Source organism: Triticum aestivum, chromosome 1D, assembly GCF_018294505.1.
Source record: "Triticum aestivum cultivar Chinese Spring chromosome 1D, IWGSC CS RefSeq v2.1, whole genome shotgun sequence".
In the NCBI taxonomy this organism is placed as follows: domain Eukaryota; kingdom Viridiplantae; phylum Streptophyta; class Magnoliopsida; order Poales; family Poaceae; genus Triticum; species Triticum aestivum.
In genome coordinates, this window is record NC_057796.1 from 315690343 (window position 1) to 315704121 (window position 13779).

General features: G+C 40.4%; 1 long non-coding RNA gene across 1 annotated transcript; it reads right to left on the minus strand.

Annotated features, from left to right (window-relative positions):
• Positions 1 to 8844: 8844 nt before the first annotated feature.
• On the minus strand, positions 8845 to 10843 carry LOC123169114 (uncharacterized). The gene is made up of 3 exons (XR_006484657.1): positions 10649 to 10843; positions 10321 to 10574; positions 8845 to 9743 (listed from the first exon to the last, which is right to left on the minus strand). It is a non-coding gene; the product is annotated as an uncharacterized lncRNA (long non-coding RNA).
• Between the last annotated feature and the right edge of the window lie 2936 nt (positions 10844 to 13779).

Here is a 13779-nt window from a genome sequence, read left to right on the forward strand (position 1 = left end):
TGCTCGCGGTCGACCCGGCTCCGTTCGGTTGGGGAATCTGCCGTACTGAGGGTTCTTTCTCATGGATGACAAGGTAACTAATTTAACGAGATATTATCTCATCTCTTATCCCAGTTCATCTGCCTCCTTTAATCACTCGGCGAAAATCGCCGTGAATTCATTTTTATTCGAGCTGATTTGAGGGTTTTCTTTCATTCATAGAATGTACAGTGCACCGACACTTCAGGACTTGGCGACCGCCGCCAGAGATTCCATCTCATCGTACCAGATAACTTGAGGACTCACGCGGTAATGTTCAATCTCACCCTAAATCGGTTGGCATGGCCTACTTTCCTGAACATATTCTAAATATTGCTACATTTGGATAAAAGGTGCCACATGCACCATATACGTCAAAGGGGATCTTTCCCCTCTTCTTTCTATATTAGGCAAATTAATGATGTATTGTTCTTTCGATTACTCTCATATTTCCATGACATCATGTTTACCCTATCTATTTAATTATGGACTTTTGTCCTTCGATTTCAACTGCTGTACAGTTCTTTCAATTTGGGCCCATATTTGCATGTTACCATATTTTCTTTAACAATCCTACCATTTTCTGCAGGACATCCCTCGCTATGCAACAGATTATGTAGTGCACAATTTTTCCCTTTACATACATCAAGGCTCCACGAATGTCATACTGCACACAAACCATGGATTTACAATCGTTGCTACTGTAAGACTTGATGAACGTGGTGACTTCTATTTTGGCACTGGCTTTTGGAATGAAATTGCAAAGTTTTATGTACTGAAAGCTGGCACTAAAATTGCACTGCACATAGAAGGGCCTGGTCATGAGATATATGCTAACTTCCCCGACAAAATCATCCGTCCAGACTTTGTTTGAAGTAAGTTTACTTTTCAACTATCTGCATATGTTGACTTACCCAGCAATATCAAATGAATTATGTAGTATTTAAGCAACCAATTGTTATTCCCTTTTCTTACTATATTCCTACCTAATAACTTCTAGTTACAAATACACTTTTCTATTGCCCTATTTTAACTAAATATTCCCTGTACTCCCATTTCTATCAGAAAGCGCCGCTGACAAGGAGACTCCGGAGGTGGAGAACAGAGCTGCCAACAAGCGGAGGCGGGGCGAGCCAGAACCGCAAGCGACTCCAGCAGGCCTAGACTTAATCAGCAGCCTCCCCGATGATATGTTGAGAGTCATCATCTCCCTCCTCCCAATCAAATATGGGGCGGACAACCCTCCTTTCCCGACGGTGGCGCCCCCTATGGAACTCCAGCCCTCTCGACCTCATCGACACCCACGAGCTCTGCCATGGCTATCGCAAAAGCTTGGATGCGTTCTCCAAGATTCTCGGCAGTCACCTTGGCCCAACCAAAGGCCTTAGAATGGGCAAGTTCGGTTCCAACGGCAAGGACCGAGCCAAGCTTGACGACTGGTTCCGATCCCCCGCCCTAGATCAGCTCGAGGGGCTCACTTTTGATGATGGGTGATACGTCTCCAACGTATCTATAATTTATGAAGTATTCATGCTATTATATTATCTTTCTAGGATGTTTTATATGCATTTATATGCTATTTTATATGATTTTTGGGACTAACCTATTAACCTAGAGCCAAGTGCCAGTTTCTATTTTTTCTTGTTTTTGAGTATCACAGAAAAGGAAAACCAAACGGAGTCCAATTGACCTGAAACTTGACGGAACTTATTTTTGGACCAGAAGAAGGCGATGCAGTAAAAGAGTTGGGCCAGAAGAGTCCCGGGCTGCCCACGAGGGTGGGAGGCGTGCCCACCCCCCTAGGCGCGCCCCCTACCTCGTGGACAGCCCGGAAATCCCCCTGACTTGTTCCCGACGCCAAAACCTCTTATATATACAGAAACCCCCAGAACATAACCTAGATCGGGAGTTCTGCCGCCGCAAGCCTCTATAGCCACCAAAAACCAATCGGGACCCTGTTCCGGCACCCTGCCGAAGGGGGGATCCCTCACCAGTGGCCATCTTCATCATCCTGGCGCTCTCCATGACGAGGAGGGAGTAGTTCACCCTCGGGGCTGAGGCTATGTACCAGTAGCTATGTGTTTGATCTCTCTCTCTCGTGTTCTTGATTTGGCACGATCTTGATGTATCGCGAGCTTTGCTATTATAGTTGGATCTTATGATGTTTCTCCCCCTCTACTCTCTTGTAATGGATTGAGTTTTCCCTTTGAAGTTATCTTATCAGATTGAGTCTTTAAGGATTTGAGAACACTTGATGTATGTCTTGCATGTGTTTATCTGTGGTGACAATGGGATATTCATGTGATCTACTTGATGTATGTTTTGGTGATCAACTTGCGGGTTCAGTGACCTTGTGAACTTATGCATAGGGGTTGGCACACGTTTTCGTCTTGACTCTCCGGTAGAAACTTTGGGGCACTCTTTGAAGTTCTTTGTGTTGGTTGAATAGATGAATTTGAGATTGTGTGATGCATATCGTATAATCATACCCGCGGATACTTGAGGTGACATTGGAGTATCTAGGTGACATTAGGGTTTTGGTTGATTTGTGTCTTAAGGTGTTATTCTAGTACGAACTCTAGGATAGATCGAACGGAAAGAATAGCTTCATGTTATTTTACTACGGACTCTTGAATAGATCGATCAGAAAGGATAACTTTGAGGTGGTTTCGTACCCTACCATAGTCTCTTCGTTTGTTCTCCACTATTAGTGACTTTGGAGTGACTCTTTGTTTCATGTTGAGGGATAGTTATATGATCCAATTATGTTATTATCGTTGAGATAACTTGCACTAGTGAAAGTATGAACCTTAGGCCTTGTTTCCTAGCATTGCAATACCATTTACGCTCACTTTTATTACTTGTTACCTTGCTGTTTTTATATTTTCAGATTACAAAAACCTATATCTACCATCCATATTGCACTTGTATCACCATCTCTTCGCCGAACTAATGCACCTATACAATTTACCATTGTATTGGGTGTGTTGGGGACACAAGAGACTCTTTGTTATTTGGTTACAGGGTTGTTTGAGAGAGACCATCTTCATCCTACGCCTCCCACGGATTGACAAACCTTAGGTCATCCACTTGAGGGAAATTTGCTACTGTCCTACAAACCTCTGCACTTGGAGGCCCAACAACGTCTACAAGAAGAAGGTTGTGTAGTAGACATCAAGCAGCTTCTGGCGCCGTTGCCGGGGAGGTGAGTGCTTGAAGGTATATCTTTAGATCTTGCAATCGAATCTTTTATTTTCTTGTTTTATCACTAGTTTAGTTTATAAAAGAAAACTACAAAAAAATATGGAATTGAGGGTGCCTCATATGCTTCATCTTTTTAATATCTTTCATGAAAATAAGGATTCCGATAATTGTGCCCAAGTGCTAGAAGAAGAATGCATTAAAATGTTTGGCACTAAATCTTTGAATGATGAGCATGATTGCAATGTTGTTAGTACGAACTCTTTGAATATCCATAGTACTAATGATGATTGCACTAGTCATGATGAAAATGTCTCTTATAAGCATGTCATTTTTTGTGGAGTGCATAGAGTTTGCAAGTACAAACCAAATAGGGAAGATAGATTTTGCAAGAGGCATAAGTACTTAGAAACTAAATAGTTGCAAGAAAGGCTGGACGCTTGTGTTGAAAATTTAAAATTTCTTTGCCATCCTTGTGAACTTTGCAATGAACGTGATCATTTAAATCCCCAATGCAAATTGTTTCATGATCGTATCGTGTCCAAAAATTGTGATGACTTGATTTCCCTTGCACATCATAATGAACTTAGTTTGCTTTTGGGTTATGAAGAAATGAAACGTATAACTAAGGGTATGCCAGAATTTGTCCTTGATAAAGTTCTTGATTTTGATCTAGAAGAAATTTTTATGTATTGTGCGGTGAATTGCATTGAAAATCCTTATATTGCCAATTACATAAAGACAAGAAAACAAATAGAAGATGAAGAGAATACTAATGAAAGGGAAGAGACTTCCCAATATCCTCCTATTATTTCTTATGACGAATCAGGTAACGAGGAGGAGCTTTCTATTCAACCAATCTCATTAATAAGGAGCTCCAAAAAGAGGGTTAAACCCACACATGATGTGAAGAAGAAAAAGAAAAGACGGAGAAGCAAAGGTAGAAAGGTATCCCTCCCAAATGATGTTTCTCCTATTACTCATTGTGATGATGATAATTGCTATACTATTGGTGCTATCCATACTATTGATGATGAGAGTGATTATGCTTATGATATGAAAAGGCCCAAGCTTGGGGATGCTATGTTTGATGAGAATGACATGTTTGAGAATTTATTTGCTGCAATTAATGTTTGTCCCAAGCTTGGGGATGCTATGTTTTATGAAGATGATATGTTTAACCTCCCAAGCTTTTATATGCAAATTTATTATGATGATAGCATGCCTCCTATTTATGATGATTATATTGATGAAAGTGGGTTTGGAAGAGTGTCAACTTTAGGAAGTAATGATCCCACTATTTTGAAGGGTGTTGAATCTTATTGTGACAATTATGAAAGTGGATTTGGAGAGGTCATGACTTTATTTAGTAATGGTTCCACTATCTTGGAAGAGGTTTCAATGGATTATGATGAGAACAAAGTTGCTACTTATGATAATTATTGTGATGATACTTATGCTATAAAAAGTAGTGATGATTATATTTATAAAACTTGTCATGATTATGATTACCCTTTTTCTGAACTTTATTCTTTCAATGTGGAAACAATTTATAGTATTCGAGTTTCTTATGATACTCCCACTATTTCGAATGAGAAGAATTTTGCTTATGTGGAGAGTAGTAAATTTTCTATGCTTGTAGATCATGAAAAGAATGCTTTATGTGATGGTTATATTGTTGATTTCATTCATGATGCTACTGAAAATTATTATGAGAGAGGATCATATGCTTCTAGGATATTGCAATAATATCAAGTTTCCTCTCTATGTGCTTAAAGTTTTGAAGTTATGCTTGTTTTGCCTTCCTATGCTAGTTGATTATTGTTCCCATAAGTTGTTTCTCACAAAATCCCTATGCATAGGAAGTGGGTTAGACTTAAATGTGCTAGTCATATTCTTTATGATGCTCTCTTTATGTTTCAATTCTTATCTTTTATGTGAGCATCATTGAAATCATCATGCCTAGCCAGGGGCGTTAAACGATAGCGCTTGTTGGGAGGCAACCCAATTTTATTTTTGTTTCTTGCTTTTTGGTTCTGTTTAGTAATAAATAATTCATATAGATTCTGGTAAGATGTGTTTTCATGTTTTAAATTAGTGTTTGTGCCAAGTAGAACCTTTGGGAAGACTTGGGTGAAGTCTTTATGATCTTGCTGTAAAAAACAGAAACTTTAGCGCTCACGAGATTATCTGCCATTTTTTACTGGAGAGTTATATTTAGTTTATTCTTTTTGCATATGATTAATAGACAAAGTCCTCACGTCCAGCAATTTATTTCAGAATTTTTGGAGTTCCATAAGTATACGTTTTATATAGATTACTACAGACTGTTCTGTTTTTGACAGATTCTGTTTTTTATGTGCTGTTTGCTTATTTTGATGAATCTATGAGTAGTATCGGAGGGTATGAACCATAGATAAGTTGGAATACAGTAGATATTACACCAATATGAATTTAGAATGAGTTCACAACAGTACCTACGTGGTGATTTATTTTCTTATACTAACGGAGCTTACGAGTTTTCTGTTAAGTTTTGTGTTGTGAAGTTTTCATGTTTTGGGCAAAGATTCGATGGACTATGGAATAAGCAGTGGCAAGAGCCTAAGCTTGGGGATTCCCAAGGCACCCCAAGGTAATATTCAAGGACAACCAAAAGCCTAAGCTTGGGGATGCCCCGGATGGCATCCCCTCTTTCGTCTTCGTTCATCGGTAACTTTACTTGGAGCTATATTTTTATTCACCACATGATATGTGTTTTGCTTAGAGCGTCATTTCATTTTATTTTGTTTTGCTTGCTGTATGAATAAAATACCAAGATCTGAAATTCTTAAATGATAGAGAGTCTTCACATAGCTACATAATTATTTGACTACTCATTGATCTTCACTTATATCTTTTTGGAGTAGTTTGTCATTTACTCGTGTGCTTCATTTATATCCTATGAGTAAATGGTTGAATGATTTGAATGTCATAAATCGGAAATTATATATGTTTCATATGCCTTTCCCATGGGGAGTAATGCCTTCACATATAAGAAGTAGAGGTGGTAATTTTTTGAAGGTTAGCAAACATTGTATTGGTCACTTGAACAATTCATGAAAGAATATTGAAGGAAGAGAGATTTCACATATAAATATACTATCTTGGACATCTTCTATGATTGTGAGCCCCATTAATTATTTTCAAACCTGAGCAAATTGGTTGAAGTTGGACAAGGAAGACAACATAATGAGTTATGCTTGGGCATATTTGTATAGAAGTTATATTGTTATGGATCCTCTAACATGTGGTGCTTTCTATTTAGAATCCTTTGCTAGCCAAAATATCTGTACTAAGCGGGAATACTGCTTGTGCATCCAAATTCCTTGAACCAAGTTTATTCCATGAGTGTCCACCATATCTACCTATATGTGGTATTTACCTGCCGTTCCAAGTAAATTTGCATGTGCCAAACTCTAAACCTTCAAATAACAATCTGTTTTGTATGCCTGAATCGCTCATGTAGCGACAAGGGGCTGTCAGTATCTTCCATGCTAGGTGGGTTATTCTCATGATGAGTGGACTCCGCTCATCATTCACGAGAAAATGGCTGGTAACTGGGATGCCCAGTCCTATGATCAAAAGATCAAAAACAAATTCGCAAATAATTAAAAAAAACTCCCCCGGGATTGTTGATAGTTGGACGGCACCCATCGTTTCGGACAAGCCGTGGAGTGTGATTGTTGGTGGAGGGGGAGTAAAATCTTTACCTTTCTGTTTGGGAACTGCCTTTAATGTATCTAGTATGGAAGATATTGGGAACTCTTGGTCGTTATGTTGACAATGAAAGAATACCTCTCAAAATTATTTTCATCTCCGTTTTAGCTTCGAGCTCTGGCACCTCTACAAATCCCTGCTTCCCTCTGCGAAGGGCCTATCTTTTACTTTTATGCAAGAGTCAGTAGTATTCCTTCTCATTCCAACCTACTTTTTAGTTGGCAAGCATCATGTGGTGGAGAAAGATCTAAGCATTTATGGCCATTCAAATATATTTGATCATGAATTATTATTGTTGACAATTATCTATATGATAAATAAGTTGGGAGGCGAAACATTAAGCCCCTATCTTACTCTGTGTTCGATGGATGCTATTTGTTCTAAAAATATGCTTTGAGTGGTAGCAATCATGGAAGACTATATGATAGTTGAGTATGTGGTATTTGCTAAATCAAAGCTCTTACATAGACCCTTCGTGAAAATAAGATGAATTGCAATTGTTTGATGACTGAGAACTGTTTGTTAGTTTTCAAGAAAGTTTATGATCTATACTTTAACATGTGAATAGCTTGTTACTTGATCATGAGAAGCTTTATGATATGAGCTACTGTTATGACATATAATTATGCTAGAAAAGGTGATTGAAATTATCATTGATCAAACTTGTGCACCTGCTAGCATTCACACTTCATAAATTATTTCTTTTATCATTTACCTACTCGAGGACGAGCAGGAATTAAGCTTGGGGATGTTGATTGATACGTCTCCAACGTATCTATAATTTTTGATTGCTTCGTGCTATATTATATTCTGTTTTGGATGATTAATGGGCTTTGTTATACATTTTTATATTATTTTTGGGACTAACCTATTAACCGGAGGCCCAGCCCAAATTGCTGTTTTTGCCTATTTCAGAGTTTCGCAGAAAAAGAATATCAAACGGAGTCCAAACGGAATGAAAACTTCGGGAACGTGATTTTCGGAACAAACGTGATCCAGAGGACTTGGAGTCCACGTCAAGAAATCAACCAGGAGAGCACGAGGCAGGGGGCGTGCCCCCCACCCTCGTGGGACCCACGTTGCTCCACCGACGTACTTCTTCCTCCTATATATACCTACGTATCCCCAAACCAACAGAAGCATCCATGAAAACCTAATTCCACCGCCGCAACCTTCTGTACCCGTGAATCCCATCTTGGGGCCTTTTCCGGCGTCCTGCCGGAGGGGGCATTGATCATGGAGGGCTTCTACATCAACACCATAGCCTCTCCGATGATGTGTGAGTAGTTTACCTCAGACCTTCGGGTCCATAGTTATTAGCTGGATGGCTTCTTCTCTCTCTTTGGATCTCAATACAAAGTTCTCCACGATTCTCGTGGAGATCTATTCGATGTAATCTTCTTTTGCGGTGTGTTTGTTGAGACCGATGAATTCTGGGTTTATGATCAAGTTTATCTATGAACAATATTTGAATCTTCTCTGAATTCTTTTATGTATGATTGGTTATCTTTGCAAGTCTCTTCGAATTATCAGTTTGGTTTGGCCTACTAGATTGATCTTTCTTGCAATGGGAGAAGTGCTTAGCTTTGGGTTCAATCTTGCGGTGTCCTTTCCCAGTGACAGCAGGGGAAGCAAGGCACGTATTGTATTGTTGCCATGGAGGATAACAACATGGGGTTTATATCATATTGCATGAGTTTATCCCTCTACATCATGTCATCTTACTTAAAGCATTACTCTGTTCTTTTGAACTTAATACTCTAGATGCATGCTGGATTGTAACGACCCGAACCTGATAAGATTCGATGTCTCTGTGCTCACAGTGCTAGTACCTGGATCAACTCGCTAGCACACACAGTACATATGGATATCAAATAACAAGTGCATCATTTAACATAACGTATGATCCAGAAGTTATAAAGTATTACAAACTGAATAGCACATGGCTAACTTATTCAATAATAACAGCAGAAAGGTAGCATAATCAACGATGAGTCCATCAATGCCCACTGGAGAACATGTTGAGTGAAGGCTCGTGACCCTACTGTATCTCACTGATCATCTGAAAATCCTGACACATGATAAGTTGCAGCCACAAAGGGTCAATACATTGAATGTATTGGCAAATCACACAATATGATATAGCAAACCTACATCCACAAAGCAATGTATGACAAATAAAACACACAAGTTAGTTAGGAGAAAAAATGTCTTCACCTACCTCCACTACCTGAACTCACAACCCTCTCTAATTTACTCGCCCAAGGTAACCCAAAGATTCTAAATAAACATGACAAGAACTTCAGAAGTATCTCTCAAGTGCGCTCTGTCGGTGGCGCATTCTCTAGGAACAATAGAGCGCTCTGCCAAGGACGCATTCACCTGATTTAAGTTCCGAAAACTAAACCTCGCCTCAAGTGCGCTCTGTCAATGGCGCATTCTCTAGGGACAATAGAGCGCTCTGCCAGTGACACATTCACTTGGTTAATAATCCCGAGCCTACAGCTATAAACACTCACCACTTTCATGGATCGCTCGACACATGCCCACGTCTACCATAGCAAGTTGATCACACCATCACATAACACAGTCGATAACAAAACATGGCAACACGAGATACACATATCAAGCCAAACATTTATCATAGCAATGAAACCACACGTGCATAGCAGAATATAGGATGAGCAAAATCAAAAGTGCAAACTTGCCTTGAACGGTGCTGAAGTACTCTAACGATTAATTCTGGTCCGCTTCACACTCCGGATAATCTATACCATAACGAAGGCACCGATAAACAAACCGTACTCACATAACAATCACAATAAAGCCAACAGCAAATAATTCAAGTAAAACTTAAAAAATAGAACATATCAGTAGGTAAATATTATCTACATGCTAGTAGGATCACAATGCAAAAAGAATCAACTAATTTGGATCAGCGGTTTGAAAGATATGGCCTCCGGAAGTTTGAATTCAAATTTAAACAAATTCAAATTTGAACAGTGCAAAAGTTTGAAACTTTGGTTCTGCTAGATGCTCCTGGTCAATATGAGTACACAGGAAAAAGAATCGGTGAATTTGGACATACGAATCTGAAGATAAACCTAAATGAAAATTTGATATGGAATCTGCAAAGAAAAATTATGCCATAAAAGCGTTCTGGGAAAAACTGTCGCGGTACTGTGGATGTGCCACGTGGCGCATGCTGATTGGCTGGAGTTTGTTCGCTGCGATGGCTAAATAGCGGACGGCCACTAAACAACGCATACCTATTCGAGAGAAAAAAACAGAACATGATTTAATCTGGACCGTTAGAGAGAGATCGGGCGGGTGAGAATTGCTCACCCGAGAATAGACGAGGGATTGTCGCCGGACTTGAACAAAACGGCGGCACGGCGGCTCGGGCGGCGATAGTGGCGCCTGCTCCGGTGGTGTCCAGACTCCGGAGGGTAGCGTACGGGGCGAGGATCTCTGCTGCGGTCTCGATTACGTCCTTAGCGGAGTCGGCGACGAGCGGAGACGAGGGCAGAGGGTGGCTGGAGCTCAGGCGGTGGCTGTGATCTTCGGATCGAGGTCCTGGCGCTCGGTTTGGTACTCCCCTGTGCCCGGTAGAGGGTCAAGGCGATAGAGGAGATCAAGGCAAAGACAACCAAGGGTAAGGGGCGCTGGGAACCTTCTGCGTCGACGAAAACGACCGGAGAGAGCTCCTGCGGCGATGGACTCCGGCGAGATCGCGAAATCGACCTAGGGCACGGGAGAGAGGGATTTTGCCAAAAATCGGCAGAGGAGAGTAAGGGGATTATTTATACGGAGTCAAGACTGGGCGAGGGACAGTAGATCGATTGGAATCGATGGGGATTTGGATCAGGAGGAGTCTCCAGGAAGAACACGGGAAGGAGAGAGATGACATGTGGGTCAGGGTGGTCAGCGGCAGAGAAAAAAAAACCAAACCGGCGGGGTGGGCCGCTCGCTGGGCTTCGGCCTGCTAGCTGCTGCCGCACTGCTCTAGCGTACTGGGCGACAAACAGGAGTTGGGCTGCTTCTGGCCCAGATGAACAGTAATATCTGCGAGGATATACTGTACTGGAAAAGATATCGTGGCTAAAACTAAAATAGCGTGTAGATAAAATAAAAATACTAGAACACACAGTAAAATATTACTAGTAATATAGAATACTGTGAACATTTTTAAAACACATATGCACTTTTGAAAAAAAATATAATTTATGCAATGTAAGCACATAAAGAGCATTATAACAACTCTAAAATAACTTTGAGCTTCAGCAATGAATTTAAATATTCAGAAATTTTAAATAAGCATAGAAATCATAATGAAAAGAATGATCCTATTAACATTCCAAATTTTAAAACTTTGGGATGTTACAAATCTACCCCCCTTAAAATGAATCTCGTCCTCGAGATTCGAGTTGGCTAGCAAAGGTTAAAGATGGGTACTTGATATAGTCCATACTCCAAAGTTTCGAGGCTTACTCATTGCATATTTCCAAATCTCCCTTGACATGACTAAATATGATGCATCAATGCTGAAAGAACGGTCACAATACTTGATCTTAATTAAGAATCTTACCAAAGACTGGTTCATTATCTGGTCTTCCTACCCTCGTGTGATTCACATGTCCACTTTCGAAATGATCAATCTCCTTCTCTCCAGAATTCCCATTGTCATAATTCATGTTCTTTAGCTCAGGACAGTTTGTTGAATAGTGTCCTAGGTTCCTGCATCTGTAACAAAGTAACTGGCTTAGATCCTTCTTTGTGGGTGTCGAAAAGTCGTGGTTGTTGTTGCCATTCCTCTAACCATTGTGGTTGTGTCCATTGTCATTGTGATGATTATGCCCGTCGTGGTTACGACCATTATAAATGTCCACCTCAGAATCATAGTACTTAGAAGATGATGACGAATTACGGTGCTTCCATTGTCCTCCAGAATTGAATTCTGTGTCACTCTCCTTCCTCTTGCGGTTCTCCACCTCTTGAAACTTGCCTTCAAGTACAATAGCCTTATCGATAAGCTCCTGACAGTTGTTGAATGTCGCCACTGTCAACTGAATACTCAGCTCATCATCCAGACCTTCAAGAAACTTCTCCTGTCTAGCTGCATCAGTGTTAACATCATTAGGGGCATAGCGCGCAAGATTATTGAATTCCTCCTCATATGCATTCACAGTGCGACCTCCCTGACGCAAGCTGCGGAACTCCTTCTTCTTCAGACTCATGGCACCAGCAGACACATGTGCGGCGCGAAAACCTGCCTGAAACTGCGCCCAAGTGATAGTAGCAATAGGATAAGTGACCAAGTAATTGTCCCACCATGCTGCGGCTGGTCCTTCTAACAAATGCGAGGCAAACCTCACTCTCTCTGCATCAGCGCAACCAACTGTCTCCAAATTCCTATTAACCGAGCGAAGCCAATCATCAGCCACAATAGGTTCAGGGATGCTAGAAAACCTCTGAGGATTCAACCTCAAGAAACGAGTAAGTGCATCAACTGGGGGTGGGGGTGGATTATTGTTGTTGTTGTTGTTGTTGTTGTTGTTGTTGTTGTTGTTGTTGTTCTGAACAAGTAACTGGATCAACTGGGTTTGTCCCTGAAGCAGCTGCTGCATGTATGGCGGTATGTCATTGTTGTTGTTGTCTCCTGAACCACTGCCTCTAGAGTTACGCCTTGGCGGCATCTGATGGGTAAGCAGTGGTGAGATATAGACAGAAATAGGTCTAAGGGGAAAAACACTACCCATATGCTCATGATAGCAACTAAAACTCCAACAACAACAACAAAAACAAACACTAAATTCACGCAAGTCACCAAAACTATCCTAAAGTAATCACATCAAAGGAGCACATATATGATCAATCAAAGCACCCAATTGCATAATACAAACAATCCACGAAATATGACAACACGGAAAGCAATGACCAACCAAACATATAACATATCACACAACACAAGCAAAACCTACAGGTAAGGTCATATCCACAAGAGATATGATCTCATCATACTACCGCAAATCGTTTATCGAACACAACTTAGGAATGGTGGTCTGCCAACTAAACTCCTTAAATAACACTACTATAATTCCAAGGGTCAACTATATTTGAAAAGTAAAGATATGAGTACAAGAGTATGTACTAACAAGTAGACAACAAGTTGTAAAGTAAGTTTTTCACTCCTATGGCTTTTCTAATCCATTTTCTAGGGTCACGACCTACAGTCAACACACTGCTCTGATACCATCTGTAACGACCCGAATCTGATAAGATTCGATGTCTCTGTGCTCACTGTGCTAGTCCCTGGATCGACTCGCTAGCACACACAGTACATATGAATATCAAATAACAAGTGCATCATTTTACTACAACGTATGATCCAGAACTCATAAAGTATTACAAACTGAATAGCACATGGCTAACTTATTCAATAATAACAGCGGAAAGGTAGCATAATCAACGATGAGTCCATCAATGCCCACTGGAGAACATGTTGAGTGAAGACTCGCGACCCTACTGTATCTCACTGATCATCTGAAAATCCTGCAACATGATAAGTTGCAGCCACAAAGGGTCAATACATTGAATGTATTGGCAAATCACACAATATGATATAGCAAACCTACATCCACAAAGCAATGTATGACAAATAAAACACACAAGTTAGTTTGGAGAAGAAATGTCTTCACCTACCTCCACTACCTGAACTCACAACCCTCTCTAATTTACTCGCCCAAGATAACCCAAAGATTCTAAATAAACATGACAAGAACTTCAGAAGTATCTCTCAAGTGC